This window comes from Dermacentor andersoni, chromosome 3, assembly GCF_023375885.2.
Source record: "Dermacentor andersoni chromosome 3, qqDerAnde1_hic_scaffold, whole genome shotgun sequence".
In the NCBI taxonomy this organism is placed as follows: Eukaryota; Metazoa; Arthropoda; class Arachnida; order Ixodida; family Ixodidae; genus Dermacentor; species Dermacentor andersoni.
In genome coordinates, this window is record NC_092816.1 from 77,494,091 (window position 1) to 77,509,252 (window position 15,162).

Below are 15,162 nucleotides of genomic sequence, written 5' to 3' on the forward strand. Positions count from 1 at the left end.
CAATTGAATTTATTTTTGCATGGAACTGCTATAACTATGCCCCCTCTATGCCACAATTGCAATGAAATAGAATCACTAGAACACTACTTTTTATCATGCTGAGGATATTCAAACCAGAGAAAGATATTACTCGAAGCTCCACTCGGGAAAATCGGATTAGGATTGAGTATGCCGGTAATATTATCATTTGGGGTCTTTACCCGAGGCTATATTCACTGAGACGTTTGTCGCGCAGTGTTTGATTTTTGAACTGAAACAAAACGATTATCCTGCTAACTATTGCAGTTTTATTCCATCTATCAGATTAGCATTCATTTCACTGGAATTCGTTTCTCCAAATTCTTTATTAACATTGCATTGATTCTCTCCTTGATTGCAACCTCTTTCAAAATTCACCCGTCAGTTAGTATGACTGCTCGCTCGTATAGTAGTCTAGTCATTCCAACATCTTCTTTGTTTGCTTTTTATTTGGCGTTTCTCGTTTTCCAACAAAAATTTTATCTACCTATTACCTACCGCCCCGATTCTTCAACTATCCCTCTTAGTGGGGACCAGCCATGACAGAGCTTCATCCTCCTCATCATCAACATCATCGTCGTCCACGTCGTCGTCGTCATATCCTTCTTAGTGGGTTAAGGGCCATTGTTCCAAAACAAGAACAATGTCACTTAGTGGGTACACTTCACTGCCTCTGAGGTCACTGCCCCTTTTATTTATTTATCGTAACTGCATATTTCTAAATTCGTACCTGTAATACATTTCTGAAACCCGCCCAGCTCTCTCTCTCGGCCCTGAGGGGCTAGGTGTCACTGCATTTGAGTAGTTATGATCATCATCGCTTTTGCACGTTCCGGGTCAGGTGCGTGATCTTCGTTCGGCGGGCTTGACCTACAGAGGCTCACGAAACCCTCGGTCGGACTCCTCTAGGACTTTCATGGAGAATAGAAGCGGGGAGGGCAGTCGTGGCTCCTTCAGCGGTGAGTGATCGAGACAACGCTGCACAGAGTGACCCGTAAGGTTTTTCGGAGGGCCAATTCAGAGCGGCTCACAGCGACTCCTTAGAACAGTACATGGCAAAAGATAAACCCCATCAAGGTACAAGACTATCGTTGACGGCACCTCATCGTGTTTAAGAACAACTGGGACGGCTCACTGCCGCCTATACATACCATGACAGAATTCCAGAGAATCCTGTGAAAAGGTACCCAACCAAGCGATATTACTGACCCCGCCTCGTCGTTTGTGCTGCGCTGAAGGGGCCCTGAACCACTTTTTATAAAATTCGAGAGATGCGTTTGATATTAAAATAGACTATTTCAGAAATACTTTGGTGCAAGACGTAGTTAATGCGTTCAGTGGAAGCGGAGCTCAGAAATGAAAGGCTGCCTATGATACCTTTCGTGGCGCTCCTGCTCCTTCTTCAAAGCCTTGCACTGCCAGGTTACGGTGGAGCGGGGTGTGCCCACAGCGCATCGCCTACTGAACCTCTTTGTGGTACGCAGTTGCACTTTGATTTTGTGCGTTCACGAACGCAAACACCATTATTTACGATTTTGGTGCCAACGACGCGCCAATCCCGGTCGTCTTCAGCGAGCCGCAGTGCGCTCAGCGAGCGGACTAGTCGCGGCACCCCGTGACAGCCCCGGTATCTGCGCTTCGCAACAGACCGCAGCTACGTGCAACTGTAGTGCGCATGCGCAGCATTTACTTCGTACACAATGGGGCTGGAGTACGCTCTAGCGCTCAAGTGCTCCAGTCTGGCCGAAAGTCCCTTTATGAGCTATTCTAAAAAAAAACTAGGCAACGAAAACGTTTGCGGCGCCACCGACGCACTTTATTCGACAGCGCCCACTTCCGCCTGGGAGCTGCTTCCTTCCGCCATGTTCCTCCTGGGCCAGTCCAGCTGCCGAGTTCGACGGCGCTAGCACGCTTGTTTTCTTGATTGCTTGATTACAACGAAGGTGCCAAATAAAACAACGGACGAAGGAAGGAGACACGAGACAACCACGTAGGCGCACTAACAACTGAGCATTTTATTTCTTGACACAGGAATAAATACCTGCTGTCAAGGATCAAAACAACAAGAAGAAACAGGGCCGTCATCTGCATCGCACAAGGAAACCACAATACAGAACAACTTCTAAGTGCCGCCCCCAAGATACGCCAGTTCCTTTGTCGAAAGGGAAACTGAGGCTTCACTGATGCAATCATCACCATGCTTTCTGATCTCAAGAGCTTCCAATATCTCTCTTGTCAGATGATCATCAGCTCTGTTCAAAACACAGGTTCCATCAAAATCTGGAATGCACTTGTGAGCCTTACAATGCGCATTTATGTGACCGGAGAGCGCATTGTAAGGCTCACAAGTGCATTCCAGATTTTGATAGAACCTGTGTTTTGAACAGAGCTGATGATCATCTGACAAGAGAGATATTGGAAGCTCTTGAGATCAGAAAGCATGGTGATGATTGCATCAGTGAAGCCTCAGTTTCCCTTTCGACAAAGGAACTGGCGTATCTGGGGGGCGGCACTTAGTTGTTCTGTATTGTGGTTTCCTTGTGCGATGCAGATGACGGCCCTGTTTCTTCTTGTTGTTTTGATCCTTGACAGCAGGTATTTATTCCTGTGTCAAGAAATAAAACGCTCAGTTGTTAATGCGCCTACGTGGTTTTCTCGTGTCTCCTTCCTTCGTCCGTTGTTTTATTTGGCGCCTTCGTTGTAATCATGCATAACCAACTCACCCAGCAGCACGTGCTCAGTGGTTATTGATTGCGCAGTTGTGTCGGCTACAGTTTTTCAGCGAAGGTGACTTCTGTATATCTGTCGCTGTTTGCTGGAAGTCAGCGTACTTTTCCGGACGCTTCTTGCTGCCTAGTGCTGCAGCAGTTGCCGCTGCCGCCGCCGAAAAGCGCGCTAGGAAGAACATAGCGGCCGACGCGAGCCGCAAGGGAAAGTGTGGTAGGAGAGGAGGAACTTGTTGCTACTTGGCAAAAGCCGATCTAGGGACTTGAGCATGAGCAGACGACAACGCGGTATGGCCACGTTTTCACGCGTCTAGTCCGGGCTGTGCCAACACCTGCCGTGCAGGCACGGGCTTTTGTTGACCACTTTCTCTCGTACGATGGTCAAGAACAACAATAGTAAGCGCATGTGCTGCGTTTTCCCAGTGCATAAACCGAATTTCTCACGAGATAAGCCTTCTTTTCGGCAAAATCCGCCAAGAAACAATGGGTGCTGAGGCCATGGATAGGCAGGGTCGTGACCCCACCGGTAAAGAGGATAATGTGAAATTACAGGAAGTGGCAGCAGGCACTCCCTTTAAGAACAATAAAAAGAAGCGCGAACTGGACATAGCATGTAAAACGGCACTCGCGAGTCTGGGCTATGTCTACACTTGCTTTAGCTGTTTTTATTTTTCAGCGCGCCGGTTGTAGGATTTTCAGCAGTTATATTAGCAAAGTAAAATTTTTGTGGTATGCTTATTACTCCTTAATGTGTTACTATATAATCAACGCGTTCAAGTTTACGCGGCATATGAAACGCTGCATAAGTTAGGCTGAAAAACAATATTTTTCCCTAGTAACCTTGCAAGACGTCCAAGCAATATATCAAAAACACGCAGCTATATGTATTTCCATAAAGTCCGGTGTATTTATTGGTATATACTATTCACATTGCACGTGCACTGCAATACATTTGGCCGGAAGGAAATGTGCAAAAATGAATTATGTGAGATATTGATAGTTCAGATATTGAAGATTACTACAAACATCGGCGAATGAATGTCCTTACCTGCGTATGCAAAGTTCATAAAGTCAAGCATATTTAAGTGTTTGAAGAACTGGTTCACGCTTAAAGTGCAACTCCGGCGATTTTTTGGCCATGTCAAGGTAACTGAATATTTAGGTTCTCGAGACCCCCCTGTCACACGTCTGACAGTAGAATTGTTACGTAAATTCCAAAATAATTTTATATAAGCAAGAAAGAAAAAAGCGAAACCGAAACCTGATTAAGCAGCCGAGCGAACATCTTCGTGTGACGCCACGAGTGTCCCCACCTGTAAAGGCGCGCAAGGCATGCCGGTCTCGCCCGCTGGCAACGAAGAGCACACGCTCGGCTGAATCGTAACCGCGCCGGACCTTCGGGTGAAGTCAGCTGCAGCAGCTCTTCGGATCTGTCAAACATTGGCAGTTATGATTCTGACGAATTCAAGAGCCACGAATCGCCGTTCGCATTCGACCCGCCACCACGAGAGCCAGCGCTCATGCGCTACATATCGTTCCACAACATGAAGACCAAGGGTACCCTAATCACTTATTTTATACGTGCTGCTTGCCATTTCAGGTGTTTTACCCCTTCTCAGGGAAGCGCTTCGCATGCTCACTGTAAGATGTGGAGCAGGACTTTCCGCATTTGTATTCCGCAAGAGCGCCGCTGACAGTCCAAAGCACCAAACGGTGCATTTGTTTATATCGGGTGCAGCCAGCACTCGTCGTTCGCTTGAGATATTCTGCTAGCCGCTCAGCGTTGACGTTAATTAATGTCATAACATATCAACACAAGTATATTTTGTGCACCGTTGCATCACTCTGAATCTCACTGATATATGAGCGACCACACACCTTCGAAAACAGCGAGCGGGGTACCAGTGCGGGAGCGTTGTCATGCTGCCTACTTATCATTCTTCGTATTCTCTTCATGCACACGATATGCCCCGTAAAGTGGACATAGATGAGGACTTTGCGCGTGTGATCGTTCAATTAGAGAACGCGTAGTATTCTCGCGGAAACGGCGATGCCAATGTAGACATCGTTGGCAGCTGAACGAGGCGGCTGTTTACGCTGCTGTATCGAAGGGGCCTACGCTTGTTGCCCATTTTTGATACGAGGCAAGCAGTGCACCTCAGAAGCTAAATAATGAGTCGGCGTAACAATACGTAGAAATACACCCTTAGTCGTACTCGCATTTAATTTAGGGACGTGCCGGTGAGCGCGGCGGGCAGCTTTCCGTCGAAAACGCTAACGTATCGATGTCGATACTGCTCCGTGTCGTCGCTTCTCGCTTATTGTGTGTGCACTGTTTGAAATGAGGAAGGATTTATTTCAAATCCGTACTGGCAAAACTGAACTACAGGAGGAGTTTTCTTCATCCTGATGGCTTAATTAGCTTTAGGTCAGTCGCTCAGGTCCGCCAGCAGCAGACGCATGAACTTCGCGACTGCGACATATAGGCTTAACCTCGGCTGAACGCGATCGTCATCGGCTCAAACTGTGTGTGTGGATGGCGAGGGCTGACGTTCGTTCAGCCACCAACGCAACACCACTTGCCTCCCATCTTTTGCACGTCTACAGGGAACGCAACTTCTCGCGACAGCAACTTCTCACGCCATGCAATAACTCAGGATCGTCGACTCCTCGACGCTCTCGTCGCTATCGTCTACATGATCCCGGAACGCTCTGCATGGAACACTCCAGACGTCATACGCAATGTGGTTTGTAACTCAGGATGAGGCAAGGTAGGGTGTTCGAGGCAATAAATAAATTCATTTGTAAAAGATCTGTGCAACTCCTAAATCTGCTTTCTTGAGGACATGACGGAAGTATCCAGACGAACGTACGCAGCGAATTTCATCGACATCCGTTGACGTCGAAAAGTCGCTGGAGTTGCCCTTTAATGAACGCCACAAATAGCTCAGAGATAAAATGGTATTACTTGTGGCGCATTACAACTGACAGCTTTTTTTCCCCTTTTCTTATGTTCGAACGATAAAGCGTCAGGTAGGGCATGTACTGGGGTGTTTCCGCCCCTCCCCACAAAATTCTCCTGTAGCACTGCCATGTACGCGAGTGGAACAAGCTATTTGACGCCACAGAAATGCATTAGCATGAATTTCATTTGTACTTATTCGTCTTTAAGTATCATCGCAGTTCCGCTTCCATGTGACTCGAAATGTCAAAATGCGAATGAATCGGGTTTCAAAGACACAACACCCCAACATCTCTAGTTTGGCCTACAGTCTATAGGAGTCGCGCAAGGCAGCAGTGATGCTGTAAAGTCGTACACGAGAGGCCTTTCGAGCAAGCTAAAGCCCCTCCATCCACGCGCCACCGCCGCTTTCTTAAGTAGCGACAACCATTGTTGTGCGCCGCCTTTTTCCCTCACACCAAATCCGGTTCCGGTATTTCCGGTTCCGGCGGTTCCGCTTCCTGGAGTTGCGCTGCGGGAATTTCCGTTTTGACTGCTGTTAGACGATGGTGAGACGCCCGCGCGTGCTTAGCAAAGATGTGGCAGTCACCATAGGAAGAATGCCAAGGAGACAAGCTGTTGTATTCCGCTGAAGTAGTAGTTCGCGGTCGCTGTTTTCCAAGTACACGAAAAACGGCAGTGGTCTCCAAGCGCCCAGGCACTACATTCCACTGTACGTTGTCGCTCGTGCCACAACCCATCGCAGGTTGACGCGAAGCAGCGAACACGAGCAGAACGCTGGTTACAGTAGGCGGTGGTTCTTGGATGGAATCGCATTCACAGTTTCAACCGCAGCTCGTGCGATTAAAGCCTCTCCAGCGACGCGAAAGTAAACAACGCTAAAAAACAAGGCGTCACTTCCACTGGGAACAGGAAGCTGCAGCTACGTAGGTTCCGCTTGACGCCGGAAGCTGAGGGGTGAGTGGGAGAGGAGCGTGGAGGAGGAGGACAGGTTGGCGGTACTTAACCTAGTCGGCGGAAACGTGTATGGAGGGGCTTTAGAGCAAGCAGGCGCGCAAGGGCCAAACAAGAGAAGAATGACGCCACGGAAGAAAGAAAAAAACGATATAGAGAGAAGGAAATTGAAGAGAAAAAAAATGTTGTGGCATGTCGTGCGCCCTAGTCACGGAAGGCCAAGAGCTATATACGAAAATACTTCGTCCAGAGGCTCAAGAATGAATTATCCATTTCCTCGGAATTAAATTTCACTTTCGCTGAATTGGTAATACACGAGTGGGTAGCATATATGGTAAGGAACTCTTGGCAAGTTGTCCCCATAGGGCTGGTAACTGCCATATGAGAATTGCGGCCTTTAAACGTGTACCTTAAGCTCACATGCGCACGGTGCACCTGGTGGCTAGCGGATATGGCACAATTCCCAGCACGTCGCCTCCGAGATGTTTCAGCGCCCGGCGGGCTGCCGCCTGTCTCGGAGCTAATGCAGCGGAGCCACGCGTTCCGAGTCGTACGTCACTTCCGGGGAGTTTTAATGGCGGCATTATCTTTCTTTTTTTCCTTTTTATTTTCAGCTTCGGTATCAAAACCGTCTACTTTTGCGAGCCTTTCGTGACGCGTCGACTCGTATTTCAGAAGTATTACTTTTTTGCAAAGAAACTGCACCATATCTATGCACTTCTTACACGGCTCGAAGATTTGTTGCAGTTGGCTTTTAATGCGGGTATTGTGTTGCACTAGATGCTGCCATAATGGTTCCGCACTATAAGGGAAGGAAACTGTTTTTCTTTTGGTTCATCTGTACCGCATGCCTCAACATCCTCACTGCAGAGCTAAGTAGGCGCTGGAGCTCGACAAGGTCGGAACCCGAGCCTGATCGACGTTCATCGGGTCTGCTCGGCTACCTGATGCCGTTCTACCTGTGCCCGGTACTTTATTCGGGCACCAAGGTGGGTTGTGTCACGAAGCCGAAAGTTGGTCCGCGCACCGGCACGGTCCATGCAAATACGAAACAGCTCACTACCACGCAGGAGAGCAGAAGCTTCTACTGCGTCCTGGTGATGATGTCATGGTGGCTGCTGCGTACCATGCCCAAGCCTGTGCTTGCCTTTCTGCCCACCATCGCTCTGCCATTGTTCGGAATCATGGGACACGAGCAGATCGCCTCCAACTACCTCTCGGTATGCGTGCAACGCTTCAACGGGGAGACAGCAAAGGCGAATGCTGAATTGGTCGGGACTGTTATAGTTTACTATTGTACACGTAGAAACCTGGTCGTTTGGTGCTACAAGGACAGTTGCAGAGGAAGTTGCCCATGCTAAGGACACGGATAAGTTTGATGACTTTATCAGTATGATGCGACCTCTTACCAGTGCCTGAACCGCGGGTGGGGAAAACCCATGAGCTGCAGTAGGGCAGACATGACACATCGCGTCGGTTTTTATTATTTCGCTACCATAGCATTCCCAAATGTGTACTGCTGTCTTGCGCAATGATCGCCTGTGGTTAAAGTGGATGTTCCACCGACGTGGCCGTGAGCGCCACTGCCTAACGCTAATCTTGCGCGCACACACAAGTACCGCAACAAGTGGACGGCCGCCGTGATAGCCTAATGCGTTAAGCAGCGCAAAGGTAATTCCGAAGGTGTAGGGTGAGCTTCCACCAGCGGCTTTCGAGCCCTCTTTTCACGCACTTTCATTTCCCTTCAGCTTAGTTTTCTAAACTTCAATTTAAACATAACAATTTCCCATATGCTTTCTCTGACTTCATTGTCTGTTTCTTCGTATTGCTGTAACTTCAAAAAAAGCGAGTGACGTTTCATTTCGTGAACGCGGGTGACGTGCAAGCGTATGTGTGCTATAGCGCACACGAAGTTGTCGGCGCTCGGTGCGCCTAGGTACCTACACTGTCCGCATTGCAGATGTCGTATTCAAGAAAGGGGTCGCGCGGTCGCGCCATACGCAGCCGCTGCCAGAAATAGACACACTTCCCCCCCCCCACTTCCCCAGTGGGAAGACGGCGCGCTTCACCTCGCTTTCCGCCCTTGCGCACGCGATATTGAGCTGCCATCGTCGGCTCGCCATCGCAAGCTTTGACTCGCACACGCAGCGTATGGCGCGCGAGGACGATGTTAACACGAGACGGAAACGGTACGTCTGTACCGCAAACACAACCTACAGCAACTGCCAGAGCAGGTAAACCCAGCGCGCCTCCACCTACCTTCCTCTTCGGCGACGCTTCGACACGTTTCTCCTTCCCCCTTTCGCTGAAGGTCGCCTAGATTTATTCGGGGATTTATTCGATGCTGGACGGAATCGAACTCCCATCACACTGGTTCTTCAAGGACAGCAGCCCGAAGCTTTAGCGAGCCTCGCCGCGAATGCGCGCGACCAGCGAGGAACCAGTTCTAAGGTTCCAGCTTTCGCATGAACTGGCGCGCCAGGCGTCTCGGAAGCCAGATCCGGACTTCACGACGGCGGCGCCGCTAGATGGCGCGGCGTGTCCAGAGCGAAGCGCGAGAGGAGAGCCTGGCTGCAGTATGCGGCTCATACGCAGCAGCGCACCACCGGTCCAATTACGGAGGGCCTCGCAAAAGACTTCGAACAGACTTCGCGGTGGCGCCAAAAAGTCCGCGCGATTCCCTCGACAAGCTTCGCGTAACGCCTTCGTCCTCGCGACGCAGACAGATAACAGCTACATGCGACGAGGCTATGCTCCCGTGATCCGCTACCGCTGCTCCCTCGCTTTCTCAAACAAGCGTCGCGTCAATTAGATTCCAGCACTGCGTTCGATCCTATAGTGCTTTAAAGCAAACCCTGCCAGATTTTCCAGACCATGGCTGTGTCTGTCTTGCGGAATAGGCACGTACCCCTCGTCGCGTAGCACTCGCGCGCACGCCAGATTTCATAACGTTACGAACGCAGAAGTGAAGCAATAAAAGTAATAGTACACTATTCTTTAAACAAAAAAAATTTCCCGCTCGTAACATATAACAGTCGGGGGCAAAAAAGGACTTGAAAAGCGATTACGTTCCTAAGATGCATTCGCGTCTTAGAAGGACATTATGTAGAAGGGGTCTTTCCAGGTTGACAGTTTCGAAAAAGGCTTTTCTTGTTACCCGATCACTAGATGGACGTGCTGACGGCCGCGCTGCTGCTTTGGCTGGTCCTGGCGGGCGACGACACGGCGACCGTGGGTCGGCTCAGCTGCGCGCTGGTCGGCCGCTTCGGGGGCCGCGCACGGCCCGTGCTGGCCATCCTCACGGCCGCCACGTTCGTGGCCTCGCTGGTGCTGCCACAGAGCCTGGTCTCCGTGCTTGTCACGTGCCTGGCGGAACGGGTCTACAAGTTCGAGCACGAGCACGGACTCCAGGACGTCCAGCGATGCCTGGAGAGCGCTGTGACTGACGACGCAGCGGGCCACACAACCGAGGTTCGCATCCCCCCGGTCCCCTATACCGTACGCGACTTGCTTCGTCGTGGAGATCCGCCGCGGTAGCACAGTGGCTGTGGCGCTACGCTGTCGATCCTCGAAGTCGCGGATTGGATCGCAGCCGTGGTGGCCACATCTGGATAGGAGCGGAGTGCAAAAAGGCTCTCTTCTCCCTCCCCACACACGCGCACAGCACTGACTTGCAACTAAAGAATTTATTGGCACTACATTCAACGATCAATAAATGTACAGTTAAAGCTTTAAAAGAAAAAGAAGACAAAGAACACAAACGAGAATTCCTCCAGCTTTTAGGCCAGTGTTACCCGTAAAACGGTTGATGTCCACTTATAATGCTATCTCATTAAGAAAGGCCTGGCACCTTGACAACTGAGGGAAGATCGCGTACGCCTGCCGAGTCCGCGCTGTGTGCTCTGTATACACAGTAATTGAAGATATATTACCTTGCGCTGTTGGCGTGATTCATCTGTCTGTGACATCAGTTTTACTTGGTAGATTATTTCCAAGTAGTATTCACAACGATGGATATTTTATGGAGATTCGTGGAACACGTTACCAGCGGCAAATCGAAACGGATACGAGGATAAGGCACTGGCAACATAAACAGTGCACCAGCTTGCGTGCTACCAGTGTCCCGTTCAGTTTTGGGCTGGTAACACGTTTCACGAACCTAGCGACTACAGCCAAATAGCAGAGTCTGTATGGGCGAGACGTGCTCAACGGCTGTTTTTAAGGTGGAGACATTGTGGCTGTACGAGGAACTTGCTGTTGCACTCTGGAAGCGTCATCGTGCGGGCCTCGAAGATCCGGATCCCACAGAGTGCTGGGACGACCATGACGCCGCTGGACACAACGCCAAGGTACGTCCCTTCAGTCAGGAAGGGTGTAAGCAAAAACCAGCGCATACGCCATGGGCATCAACTTAAATCAATGTGTTTCGATACAGTGTTCAGAACTTTAGGCATTGGCATACCCCCTAGTCGGCCTGCGCACTGTTCTATGGCCGTCAGTTAAAAAAAATCATGAGCCATTCCAGTCTGAAGGTGGATGACCAGCGGAGCTGTGTAGCACACGACAAAGTTCCCAAGCACACCACTCGCAAAGGTCTATATAACGTGCAGCCGACGTAGGTTTCTCAACTGAGTATCCTAGACCCAAGCCTTAGGTTATCTTCGGACTACGGTTGGAACCGGCGGTACGTGTGTAAGAGCCGATTGCCGCAGCGGACGCACATCGATGAGCGGCTATTTGCTCAAACGTCCATTGACGTTGTGGTGGACTTTTTAGTGGCCTTCTGCTACACAGCGGGGAGCAAAATTCAAGGCGGGCACGTCCGGTTGGGACGATTACTTAACGAAACTACATGACGGAGAACGGTTGTGAAACGCATTCGGCGCCGAAATGCGCGCTGCTCGTCCCTCAATGTCACTAGAGTTTCGCTTGCGCCCATTCCCAGAGTGCGTGAGACCTACGTATTTATATAGGTGTACCTTTCTGTGCATATACCTTCCTTTTATGTATAAAACTCTCACCACCATTCTTTCTTTCACAAGCATCATGCATCGTCTTCGTCCTCGTGGCATCACGGCATCAACGCCTCACACTGGGCATGCGAATGATTTGATGTTTGCCTTTCGGCATAACCGAATTGTGAACAGCGTTGTACTCAACGATAAAGATTGCATGAGATTACACCTACTACAAAATTTTAACCAGCAGAATAATACGAAGTACATTTGGTTACACGGACCTTAATTACCACTTCACATGGATTCCAACGTGCGCTTTCAATCTGCATACCATTTTTTCTTCCACGCTTTCCTCATCGCAATATTTAAAGGTTGGCGTCGCACAAGGGTATACTCGAGAGCAACACATGAGCATTTAGAAAACATGCGAGATCTCGTGTTAGCAATCGCCGCTGCCCCATAAGATACGGCAAGGGTGTGTACGCAGCTTATCCAGGGAAATTCATGATCATGAACCAATGCACAATGGCACGCATTTACGAGCTGTCGCGCTGGCTATGACATCATTGACAGCGGCACAATGAAGAGTGCCCCAAAAGCCGAAGCTGGGCTAACCTCCTGATTCCGACACATTATGCCAGATTGTGGGCTACCTGCTGCGTTAGGTTAAATAATATTTGGCTCGCATATTCGCTGCAGCACTGCCTGTACAAATCATGAACGTTTTGTTATCGTGTTCAAAAAGGCATTCCTGTGCACTTTAACAACCTATTATCCACGCCTGAACACGCAGAACCCGAATTTGGGCGCCCTGCCGCGCAAGATGTCCATTCTGAAACAGCCCAAGAGGATCATCAGGAAGGAAGTGCGGCGTGTCTCTCTCTTGACAGGCAATGGGGAAGTCGCACCGAGGTATGCTGCTCATCCATCAGACGTCGCGCTTAGTTACCATTCCTGTATTGTTGGCGGACCACAATGCGGCCGTGCGGCCTTAAAGAGCCCCTCACCAGGTCTAGCCATGTTGAGCTGACAAGCGCAGAGCATATAATGCGCGCAAACGATCGTGTGTGCAAAGTATTACATCGCTATGCGCCGCGGAAAAGTCTGAAATTTCAAACCGAACGCCGTTTTTCCTTCTCGCGGCCGCCGTGCTCCAAGCCGGACGGTGACGTACTCGGGTCCCTGAGCCTACTTAGTTCGCAGTTTGCAGTGTGACGTCGCTCGTGGTTTGAAGGCAACATCTGTTATTTGTGTGATCTGTTGCTTGAATTGACGAATTTAAGTTTAGATAAATAATAAAACTCACAAACGGAATGTCTGCGTGATTTTTGTTTTACTTTGCACCGAAGTGAGAGAGATGCACTTCCGCTTCGTCTGCTACTTCCCGCGATTTTGCAGTCACATGCGCAGGTACCGAAACAATGACATTTTCTACCGTTTTCCAGAGCGTGATCATGCTCTGCGATCCGCTTGTTCTTCCTCAGTATTCCTGTAGCACTGAATTATACCGCTAGTCATGTGTCCTTGCGCACAGCGCCTGAAACCGTGCGCTATTAGTCCGCCGATTTGAACATTTTTGCGGCAGAACGCTCCCTAGAGGACACGTAACAACTTCCAGCGTATAGCCAAGATTTGCTATGGGGCCTGGTGAGGGGCCCGTTAATGGAAGCCTGTCCGACGACAGCTTTAATATCTCTATATACCTCATATACCTTTCATATCCAGTAATCCGATATCATTATGCGGGCTTTATACGAAATTCCATATATGGTCATAAATAATTACTGTACGTATACGAGAAGCAACACTAAGGCATACGAGTGTTTTTGCATGTGTAACTGCTCCGAGAATGGCGCGTAGGAGCATAATCGGTCTGAATTAATTCGCAAGAACAGCTCGAGCGCTGCTGTGAGATCCGTAGAGTCGCACGTACAATCGAAGGCATCGGGTGAAAGCTCCCTACTGGTACACCCCGTGCGTGAAATATTTCACAACCCTCGCGGCTCCGTACTATATACATGCGATTGCGACATTTCTCGTCGTAGTACATACCACGCTCAAACATATATATATATATATATATATATATATATATATATATATATATATATATATATATATATATATATATATATATATATATATATATATATATATATATATGTGTGTGTGCGTGTGTGTGCGTGTGTGTGCGTGTGTGCGCGTGTGTGCGTGTGTTTACGTCTTCCGATCGCGCTGCTAGCGGACCCAGGTTTGCGGGCGTTCCAGCCCCAGCCGACGAGTTGCAGACCCCGTCGCCAGTGGAGCAACCGGAGGGCGAGCAGCCCGAGGGCAAAGAAATCGAATGCGAAGAGCCCCAAGGCAAGCACCACAAGGGCAAGCATCCTGCAGGCCGGAAGCTACGTACTACAGTATTCGGCTCCAGGAAGCACCGCCGCCAATCGTTCGCCGAAAAGGCGCACGTCTTCAAGGACAGCGATCGGCTCCACGTGCCCCAGGACCAGCGACACGAGGTGCCGCCTTCTCCACGGCACTTGCTCAACGCCAGCACCAGACGACCCTCAGTCGCCAGGTGCGACCCACGCTCCACATTTGAACAGCGAACTGATTCGCGGGGTTGTCGCGATGCGCAGCTGACTTAACTGAGCCGAAGGAACAAGCAAGAAGTAAGTGCTGCACTGTAAAATTACACCTCTAAAAGCGAAAAGGGGTGTAAATGTCTCTATAACTCACACCCATAGGGTCTGAGTTGTATAAATCATAGCCTAAGGGTGCGAGTTATGGACACATTTACAACCTTTCTCACTTTTAAGGGTGTAAAATATTTTATACTGTGCGCCGTTTATTCCAAACGTTCGCGCTCGGCGACCTCACGGCACTGGCGATAGAAGAAGCCTTCTGTGCACCTATGCTGGCCAGAGCCGTGCGATGTAGCCGAATTTCGACAGGTCGCGTTCTAACCGGCGGTGCATCTTGCAGAAAGAAAGGCTGAGCAGTCCACTGTCCGCGGCTATGAACTTCCCATACATCTTTTGATTAGAAGGATGGCGGGATGATTAGCGGCGGGTAGGTAGGCGAAAGTTTATATAGTTTCTTTCAGGCAAGTAGTCCGTGATCAATGCCGACTGGTTGCGGCTAAGCGCTTATATATTCCTCTGTACTCCACGCAGCACGGAAGTCTGTAGCTGCTTATCGACTACGCACAGCTTTCTGGCCCCGTATCTGCAGTGACAGACATCCCGAAGTCTATAAGGGGGTAGAATAAGCTTTAGGATAGTAGGTAGTCTTGCAGGGCGACTGGCTGAGTGAAACCTTGGCGATATGCTCGCGCTTCACATTCCCTTGAACTTAGAAAAAATGCGGTACTAATGGATATTTGCGATATTCTTGAGTACGCTTATGATTCAATCACAAAATAAAATCCGAAACCCATACCAACTCTGCCATAGGTCTCACTAGTGTTGCAAATGGGTCGCAAGCCCCAAGGGTAGCGTTGGCCTGGCGGCCTGAGACACAACTGGAAGCATCCGAAGGTGCTGGCAAA

The 15,162-nt window shown here is 49.6% G+C and overlaps 1 protein-coding gene across 1 annotated transcript in view; it reads right to left on the minus strand.

Moving 5' to 3' along the window:
* LOC126544652 (E3 ubiquitin-protein ligase MIB2-like) overlaps positions 1–15,162 on the minus strand; it is a 285,660-nt gene that overhangs the window by 249,899 nt on the left and 20,599 nt on the right. The gene's annotated exons all lie outside the window — the stretch shown is intronic.